General features: G+C 33.6%; 1 pseudogene; it reads right to left on the bottom strand.

Moving 5' to 3' along the window:
- Positions 1-796: 796 nt before the first annotated feature.
- LOC141823329 (dihydrolipoyllysine-residue acetyltransferase component 2 of pyruvate dehydrogenase complex, mitochondrial-like) lies at positions 797-8845 on the bottom strand (annotated as a pseudogene).
- Positions 8846-10087: the final 1242 nt, after the last annotated feature.

Below are 10087 nucleotides of genomic sequence, written 5' to 3'. Positions count from 1 at the left end.
CTTATCTCAGATCGAAACCCATTAATCAAGGATCGGAAGACGCAAAAAGAACGAGTACCTTTCTGGATCGTCGCTTAAGGAAAGCACGCGCCTCAGATTCGCGTAGATCTGCCGGCCGCCGATCGTCGTCCAAGCAGCGAGAAGTCGAGCGAAGGATCTGAAGCTGTGAGCGGGGTGGGCCGTGGGGAACACAGGAGGCGGAAGACGGCGCTGTGCGGTTTGCAGGTCTATGGAACGGGTTATCGGGTTAAATAGAAGTTGCAAGTTGATGAGTCACGTATCCACACGAATCAAATTCTTTATAAAAAATTATAATTTAGCCATCCTATTTATGAAATTTATACATAAGTTAAATCGATCATACCAAATTTATTAAAATTAATTAATCAATTTTTTTCTATCAATCAAACCAACTAATTCTTAATATTAAATTTGAACTCACCAATTTTAATTAATTTTTTTTTAAAAATATTAAAACTTTTTAATAAAAATTTAAAAATCTTAATATTTTTAATTATTTAATAAAAATTAATTTTTTGATTCAACTAAAATAACCGATATCTTTTTAAAAAATAAATTTCTAAATAAATCAAATTGAATTTTTGAAATTAATTTGAACTGAAATTTTACTCAATCCCTAATTCCAAATCATTAGAAAATTATAACACTTGATCATTAAAAAATGCACCCTTGAATGCTCAAGAAACCTGTAAGACTTATATAAATATTATAGCAACAAAAACACATTTGCTTTTAGTTGACTGCTAGTGAACAAATGATCATTGAGCAACCAACTTGGTCCCTAAAACATCCACTACTAACAAATGATCATTGAGCAACCAACTTAGTCGGGGTGGTGATTTTCAGTTGATTTTTCTTATTGAAAAAAAAATCTGGCAACCTTTTACAAGTTCAATAATTAACAGGTTGTCATAAAAAAAAAAGAAGCCTAGTTGATTCATACCGACCATTTTGAAGGGAAGGGAAAGGAATAAACAAAAGAACTGGAGAGCCTCTATGTCAAATCCTACAAAAATGCTCCATTCAGATTTGCTTCACAGCAACATGGATTGTGGATTCTCAATGTAGCCTTTGAAAGCTCGCAACCACTCTGCACCCACAGCACCTGTCATGGACGAATATGAATATTGAGAATTTGCAGTCAAATTCAGCAATGTTTCATTTAAATAAATGGATGTAAGATGGTAGCACAAACCATCGATCACTCGGTGATCGCAACTCAATGTGACAGACATGAAGTTGCCAAATTCAAATTGGTCAGGAGCACTGCCAGGAAGCACTCGTCTCTCAGCTGCTCCATCAAGAACAATTTAAGAACAAAAACGGATTATTAAAGATGGCTGAGAAATTATTTTTTTCATTTTGAAGGTGCATGCTGTACCAGATCCAACAGCCAAAATGGCTGATTGGGGTGGATTATATTGATTATGGCACAGAACTGTTTGATACCAAAAGGGCCTCCCAGATTTGAAACAGTAAATGTACCACCCTGCAAAGTCATCTCATCGACAGAGTTAGTGGACAAAAAATATTGCATCTGAATTCAAGGTCTGTGTACCTACCTCATATTCTTCTGGTTTCAAGCTATTTTCTTTTGCCTTCTGAGCCAACACTTTCACTTCCTCTGCAATTGTTGCCAGTCCCTTCTTGTCTGCATCCTGTATAATTTGTTCACAAAATACTAAAAATGCTATATGATGCTGAGCTTAAATCAAATTTCTTGGCAATTAAAACCTTGATAACTGGAACAAACAACCCATTATCTGTTTGAACTGCAACATTGATGTTAACATTGTGGTACCTGCATCAAGATCGAGAAGCTAGGACAAATATAACTCATGTGAACAGTAACAAAGTTTCTTAAAAAAGGTAAAATGAAACTCAAAAAGATATACTGTCGTATGAAGTCATTCATCCAGGAGCTGTTACACTGAGGAATTTTGCGAAGTGCCAAAGCAGTTGCCTGTGTTTAGAAAGTAAGTTACATGCAAACATATTCTATATTGTCGTTCAAAATCTAAAGTTGAGAGCCAATATATGTCATTCTATAATACAGGAAAAGAAAGAAGCCGAAATCCAACTTCCTGTGAAACCAGTTTAAGTTTTTCGTCAAAAATTGGGTTATGGCTTAGGTCAGAGTTATCCCAAAACAAAAATACTTTTAAACCAGTTGCACTTTTCCAAATTCAATCTCTTTACACTCCTAACTACATGTCTCACAAGTGAACTTGGTTGTGCAAACTAATGAAACTCTGAACTTGTGTACTTGATGTCAATTGGTAAGACTGTTTGATAAGTCAATGTTGAGACTATTTGATAAAAGAATAGGCGAGCAGATAAAGTATTTTAATGAGTTGGCATGTCAAAGTGCATATATTGTTTTAAACAATGATAGGGTTGACAACGAAACTCCATTGAAATTTCTCAGTTTCCAGAATAAACATCAAAGAATAATTAGATCTAATACATGTTAGATAAGCAATATTCCCTTACTTTGCCTTTTTCCAGCATTAACCATGAAAAGCCAATACAGGATGTCAAAAGTCATGTGGTAAGTTTATGGCAACCAAGAATGATAGAAATAGGTCTGGTATAACAAGGCATGACAATACTGTTCTACGGGAAGGTGTATCAAGAATCAAGATGGTAGTCTATAGAGCAAAGTATCAATAAACCAAATGTCGCTAAATGTAACAGGAAAGATCCAAAATTCCTATGCGAAAGCGCTTTGATGAGATATATTTTCAGATAACAATATATCATATGAGTGTAAAATTAAACCCAGAAGGCAGATAATCAAGAATACAATAATAAATTAAACTCAAACCAATATCAACTATCAAGCAATGAGAAATTAATCATTATAAATGAGTTAGCAAATGTATATTTTCCAGAAAGGTACAGGGCAAAAATTCTAAGTCACCATAGAGCAACACTTAAAGGCTAATAACATATAAATATTTCAAATAACAATATCCAACATAAATTTTAAATAGAAACCTTTATGACAAGGTCATTGATTGATAGTCTTTTACCACCAGAAACCTCTTGGAGAGAATTAAGTTCTTTCCTCAATCTGAAGAAATAATGAATAGCTCATTATTATCTTGATATGTGCTCTGAACTTGAACAGATTACACTACTGCACTCTGTACATCAGTGTATTAGCAGGCAGATGCTCACTCTATAAGTTTGTCAACACAGGTGTCTACTGTTAAATAATAATGAGGAATAGTTTGTTTGGAGAGAAGCAAGCGAGAAGCGGTAACCTGCAAAATTATATTGTTGTAATAAAAATATGATTGCAACCCAATTGGGTGAAAAGATCATAAGACAGGCTATGTTACTTTTCTTATCTGTGAATTTGGAATGTCCACATAACCTAATGAATGAGCACCTATGGGTTCCTTTGCCTTCACAGGTGCAAGGACACCCATTGTTCGAGAAGCTACATCCAATCAAATGTAGATATTTTTATTCCATTTCCAAAGAAATAGGAAAAAATTTAAAAACATATTGACAAGTTCATCGATAATCAAAATTCCAAATAATATCACTAATTAAGTTAATATCAGTTAACATGATCAACAAAAGATAAGGGTTGAATTAAAGTCAAGATCAAGCTTAGATCAATAACACACGATTAAGATTAAAGTTAGGTTTGAGTGAACAAATGACTAAGTTATTGACAAGTTCATCACTTGGTGGATTAGGTATGATTGCCTATACCAGAATAGACTCAAGAGTTAGTTTGAAATTTGATTCTATGATTCTTTTATTTTGAAGAATATGAGTATAAGGCCAACTAAGAGTAATATGAAGATTGGTTTAATTCTATTATCTAGGATTCAAAATTGTCCTTTTTATTTGCCAAATAGATGATCACCCAAATTTTGAACAGCATCACACTAGGTCTACTGCTGATAGAAGGTCTATAATATTGTTTATCAAGGATCCCAAATGAGGAATAGACAATAATAGCTTGTAAAGGAAATTTTCATATAATAAAGGGTTAGAGAGTGCAAGAAAGGGCTAGCAAAATGTACCCAAGTAATCTTCAACATCTGCCTTCAAAATCCTACCACCAGGACCGGTACCTTTAATGCTTGAAAGAGATACCTGCATAGAGGCCAGCACAAAGGAAATAGGTGATATGATGTCCTTTAGAAGAGAATTCTAATTAACTAGATTATATACACATTTTATAAACATCAAATACCGAAAATAATTTGTTGTCCTCCGCTAACTTTCTTGCAAGGGGACTAGAGAAGATCCGATGTTCATGATGAGAAACTTTATCAGTCTTTGCAGCTTTTGGTTCATCAGTTTTGGTAGGTGCTTCCTCCTTTTTAGATGGTGCAGGTTCAGATGGTGGCTGAACTTCAGTAGGACCAGCAGATTCAGAAACCTTGTAATCTTTAAATTTCTCAATATCTCCCTCTTCCTCCACAGTTATAGCAATGGTCTGATGGCAGATTATTCAAAATTCATAACAAATAAAAGTAATATCTTGTATCAAAATAAATTATAATAAGAATCAGAGAATATTTAATGCAAATTGTGAAGGTACTCAGGCCACTTGAATGAGATGAAAATAATACTTCATGCACCACGTATATTCAAACACACATCCTCATTATACTTTACCAGGCAGTTCACCAAAAATCTCTTTAAACTGAACCAATCACTATAGCATAAAGTGATCAACCGCACATAATTTATAATATAGTGAAGGTTTTTCTAACTTAGCAAGTTATGAAGGAGCATTTATTTTATTCAAAAACTTCATTATCATCTTACATTATTGCAATATCAACAATACAAGATGTTTAAACTCCTAGTGGCAGCAGGAAGTAAACAATATAAAAAAAGATTCAGGTTACAGAATTTGGAAGATGAAAATAATTGATGAGATAAAAAGTAATAAAACAACTAAACTATAAACAGTAGAGTGGTGATATTTGAGAACTATCAATTACATGACAATGTACTTTTCCTGCATGATCCAATTGTGATGCAACAGTTATATGACAGCCTTAGCAACTTCACCTAGAGATCCAACATGCTTCTTGTGATTTTGATCCAATCTAACCAACCTCTCCAATGATCCGATCAGGTAAATGAACTTGAGCAAACAGGCATGGACAATATGAAATTAGCTGTTACTGGTTTAACAACATTCAAGTTGCAACAATGACACATGCAGACTTTGGTGAATCATGACATCACACACTCAGAAACAAATAAAATCTCTAAATGAAATATTAGTAACAATATTCAACACATCCACAATGTTGATTAAGATTCAGTACAAAAATAAGAATAAAGACATCCATCACATGCCCAAGGGTTTCTTAATTCAACAAGACCAACAATATAGAGGTGCTGAAAGTAGTAACAGGAACAAGTATCACAAAATCAAGACAATGAAAAGATGAATAGGAAATTTCCCTCCAAAGCTAAGTGAAAATTAAAACCTCCTGAACTAAAAGGAAGAGCATGAGACTGGTATCGGGTAAAAAATGAATGTACATCATATATGTAATTACCTCACCAACTTTTATCTCTTTGGACCCATCTCCATGTATTATCTTGGCAAGATATCCTTCTTCCATGCATTCCATTTCCACTGTGGCCTTGTCCTAATGAATATTTAGCATAGTTACAAATAAACAAAATTAGACAATCTGTTATAACTCTATAATGTGCAAAGGCAGGTGTGTTATTGGATGTCAACTTGACTTACAGTTTCCACCTCACAGAGAACTTCACCTGGTGAAACTTTGTCGCCTTCTTTCTTTAGCCACCTTGCAATGTTGCCCTGTAAAGGAGAAAGCATAGAACAATTAACTGCACTAGGAGTCATACAAATATTAGAACTGATGTTTGATGTACACGGATAATAAACCTCAGTCATGGTGGGTGAAAGTGATGGCATCCCAATTGCCTGGTGTGGTGGTAAATCTAGCAATACAACAAAATAAAAATAATGATTCAAGCGCACTATATATGATTGTTAGAAGCCGGTTAGTACTTAACTAGTTAACTCTACCAACAAAGCGAAAAAAGTATACATAATCAGTACAAAAAATCATGTTCTCAGAGTTGTTTATTCCAATCCCAATCAGCCAATTCAGAAATTTCAGCATTGCAATTAATTTGGTGAAATGGTAGATGTATAAGTTTAATTCAGTTTTTCATGTTATAATATGTCCTTAGGCACAATAAAAGCTAAGCCAATTGACCTAAGTTGAACACTCATGAAGAATGGTATAAAAAAATATACATCAAATACAAGGGTTTAAAACAAATTGTAGCACATTACTACAGAAGAATTGTCCACAAATACAACTATTCTAAAAATTGTAAATGGTCAGATATAAGAACTACTATCTACAGCAAAGCTTACACATGTTAGCATAAAGTGTTGATTGTGACAAGAGCAAAGCACTACACCTAGCATACTGCAATAGATATTATTGTCAACCAAATATTGGTAAAAAGTCAATTAGCCATGACAAGGCAATTCTACATAACAATTTTACAATAACTAAATAATAACCATCCATAAGGAAGCCAATATAAAGTTTCAAAGAGCCAAAAAAGTTTTGAGGACTAAATCCCTACCACATGCACAGAACATATCATTGTGCATAAATAATCTACATTATGCAGCCTCATGCAAACAGGAGAAGCATACAAAAATTCTATCATCTTAACTTGTTGCTCATCACTAACAATTAATATAGCATTTCACAAAGAAACAATATGGAGTGAGGAAATAAAGCAGAAACCTGAATTGGTTGAGAAAAGTCTCCCTGGAGTGGCCTGCATACTGAGGCATAGAAAATTGCTCATAAATCAGCTGATAATACTGCAAAACAAAATAAAGGTCAAGACATACTAGGAAAAAGTATGGCTAAATCTCATGCCAAAAAAAGGAAGACTCTTGGCAGGTCCTTTTCTGGAATGGTTGGCCCCAAGTACTTCTGAAGAAAATGCCTGAACAAATAGTAGATGGAATTATGTCAAGCTCTGGAACATATATTACAAGAACAAAGCTCATCTACAGCTCCTTAATGATTTGACATCAGTACATTTCTTTCACCAATGGCATTGCTGCTTTTAGTGCAAAACTCATAAGGCTTCAAATCTAGATATTTTCCTTCAGTACCATTATAACTCCTTGATATATCTAAAAATAGAACAAACAAGAATAATCATAAATAATTTGAAATTTATCCTAATTGATATTTTTTAAAAATGCAGCAGCAATTAGTTCATGCATGTAATTGTAAATTTCCAAAACAAATCATTCCAATAGCATAGTATAAATAATTCTTCAAAATATTGGAGGCTCACATATATTTTATATTTTCCCTGTCCTATATTTTATATTTTCCCTGTTTCGTGACTATTATAAAATTTCAATGAATGATTTTGACCCTCCTCTTTTGTCAAGTTTCTACAAAGACACGGTATGATTTATTTGCGAGTTAAACCCACAACATATATAAATAGAAAGCATGAACTATGTAGATAGTAACACTACGATCAATCATTTCAGAGTCTGCTACAAAGTTAAAAAATACAAAAATGTAACAAATGGATAAAACAATAATTTGGAACAGATATCAGAGTACAATTAAAATACAATCAATAATTGTATTATGAAAGATCTCATAATAATAGTTTAAAAAACTTTTCAATCCCGTAATTCAAATGATAAACCAACCTTATATTCATCTGTTTACAGATGAAATGATTTCTAGACATAATAAACAGTGTGAAGAACATTTACCAGTATTGATGTCCTATGTCATTATACAAAATAGAAAAATAAATAAATAAATAGAATAATTGGTACATTTATATGCATGAGTGAGGAGGAATATTCAAGCAGATAATTAATATTCTTACTGTCCCAACAGTAGGGCAAGTACCTTTAGAGAAAGGACGTGCAAGAATAGCAGGCTCCTTCAGTATAATGTTTTTAGCACCCTTTAACTGAAATATCAGATACAAAAGTATATGAATCATCAAGCAAGATGATGAAGAATATCCTGTAATATCACTCAAACATATCCCGGAGCACAGGATTCTACAATGTAATCACAAACAACATTGAGGAACAGAAGACCATTGTGAATTTGCAACATTCTTATGTAGAAACCATTTTTGTATTTTGTAACACTGCATAAAATACGATAATGAATATGGATCAACATAATTAATAAGAACTTCGTCCCAGCATCTACAATTTTCCTCAAATCAAATTAAACAAAGTTGCCAGTTTGCCTACCTTCTTCACAATGTATTAAAGAGATGTTTTTCTTAGAAAATCAACGAAGGAGTTTCACGACAAAATCATCTTATCTTATAGCGGCAATTCAAATCAAGGCACTAAAGTAACAATAGACAAAAAAAAAAATACTTTTTCACTTAAAAATCTAACAAATAAATAAATAAATCATCCACATTCGATCTAAACACCAAAATTTGTAAGACAAAGCTATAGCATATGATTGATGATAAAAAAAATGGAATAAAAAGTGAATATCATAAAAACAAAGGAAGACGCATTAATTTCCAAAAAAAACATCATAGGAGCAGAAAACCCGGTTTTCTATCAATCCCACACCGTTGTGTAGAAAGTATAAATCAGTAGAGACGCACAACCTTGCGCGAGTGACGGACCACTTGAGTAGCAAGCGTCATGGTTGGATCGGACCCGATCTAGTCGTCGTCGCTTCCGCCGCAACAGCAGCCGCAGGGGCAAAACTAATCTACCATTTCAAGAAAGTGAGGCCCTTCAAGACAATTGATCTCAAAGCACAGAAATAGAGATTTGAGATTCCTCACTGGCGCTGAGATGAATGGGAAGGGACAGGAGAGGAGAGACACGGGAAAGGGACTTTGCACTTTGGCAGGCGGTGGCTGTTGGGAATAAAATAAGCTTGAATTTGGTAGACAGAATTTGGCTGCGAGTCAACCGTTCGATCCATCGGACCGATTGATTTGATCCATCCGATCTCCAGATGTATCATTCTCCATCTCCACTAATTTGTTGAAATATTTTCAAATTTGCCTCTGTTGGCGTTTTTATTTCACCCCATATAAATTGGTAAATAACATTATCCACCATACTTTGATAACTAAGGTAAAAGTCAAAAGCGTGTCTTTTATTTATTGTCGGTATTTCATATAAAAAATATCGAAGAGATATTTTGTCCTAAATTTTCTTTCTAAATTATTTTTATTTGCTTGACCGATCCATTTAGTTAAAATTACTTTAATATTAATAAAAACTTTAAATTACTTAATATTTAAATTTAATTAATAATATTAAAGCAGTTTGATCAAGACTAAAATATGTTAATTAATATTTAAATAATTTTGATTAAAGTTATTATAGACCAATTTACATAAGTATTTTTAAAAGGAAAAATTAAAATTATTTCATTTGAGAACTTTTGAAAACCCAACCAACGGAGAAACAAATCTAAAGCTTTCAAATGATAAACCATGGAATGATGGTCAAGCTCCAAAGGTTTAGGGATGGCAATTAGACCCGGACCCGATGGAGAATCCGTTCCCCGAACCCATTTTGATCGGGGAATCTCCGAATCTGAGAAAGCGGGGATAGGGATGGGGAATCCCCGAATCTCGAAAAATGGAGATGGGTCGGGGATGGTATTCCAAATATTCCCCGTCCCCATCCCCGAACCCGACCCATCTTATAGTTAACTCTTTTTATTTTTTTTCTTTTGTAGGATAAGTGGTGTCAAAATTTTGAAAAAATTGCTCTCCATAACCTTAATCTCGCTTTTCCAAAAACTCCTTTACATTTATAAGTACTCCGATTTCTTGGTGCTCATGCTTCTTAGGATTTTCAAAGCCGTGATTTAAACTTATATCAGGCTCTATTAAACACACGATGTGAGTGTAATAGTGACATTTAATATCAATTTATTTGATGTCACATTGTAACCATCAACAGAAGTCTAGCCAAATCAAATCAGTCAGGCCAAACACAACTTGAAGGCATTTCCGTTTCATAATATGA

The sequence above is a fragment of the Curcuma longa genome, chromosome 3 (assembly GCF_044706935.1).
Source record: "Curcuma longa cultivar G26 ecotype Majalengka, Jawa Barat chromosome 3, ITB_CL_G26_1.1, whole genome shotgun sequence".
In the NCBI taxonomy this organism is placed as follows: Eukaryota; Viridiplantae; Streptophyta; class Magnoliopsida; order Zingiberales; family Zingiberaceae; genus Curcuma; species Curcuma longa.
This window is presented reverse-complemented; position numbering and strand designations above follow the sequence as displayed.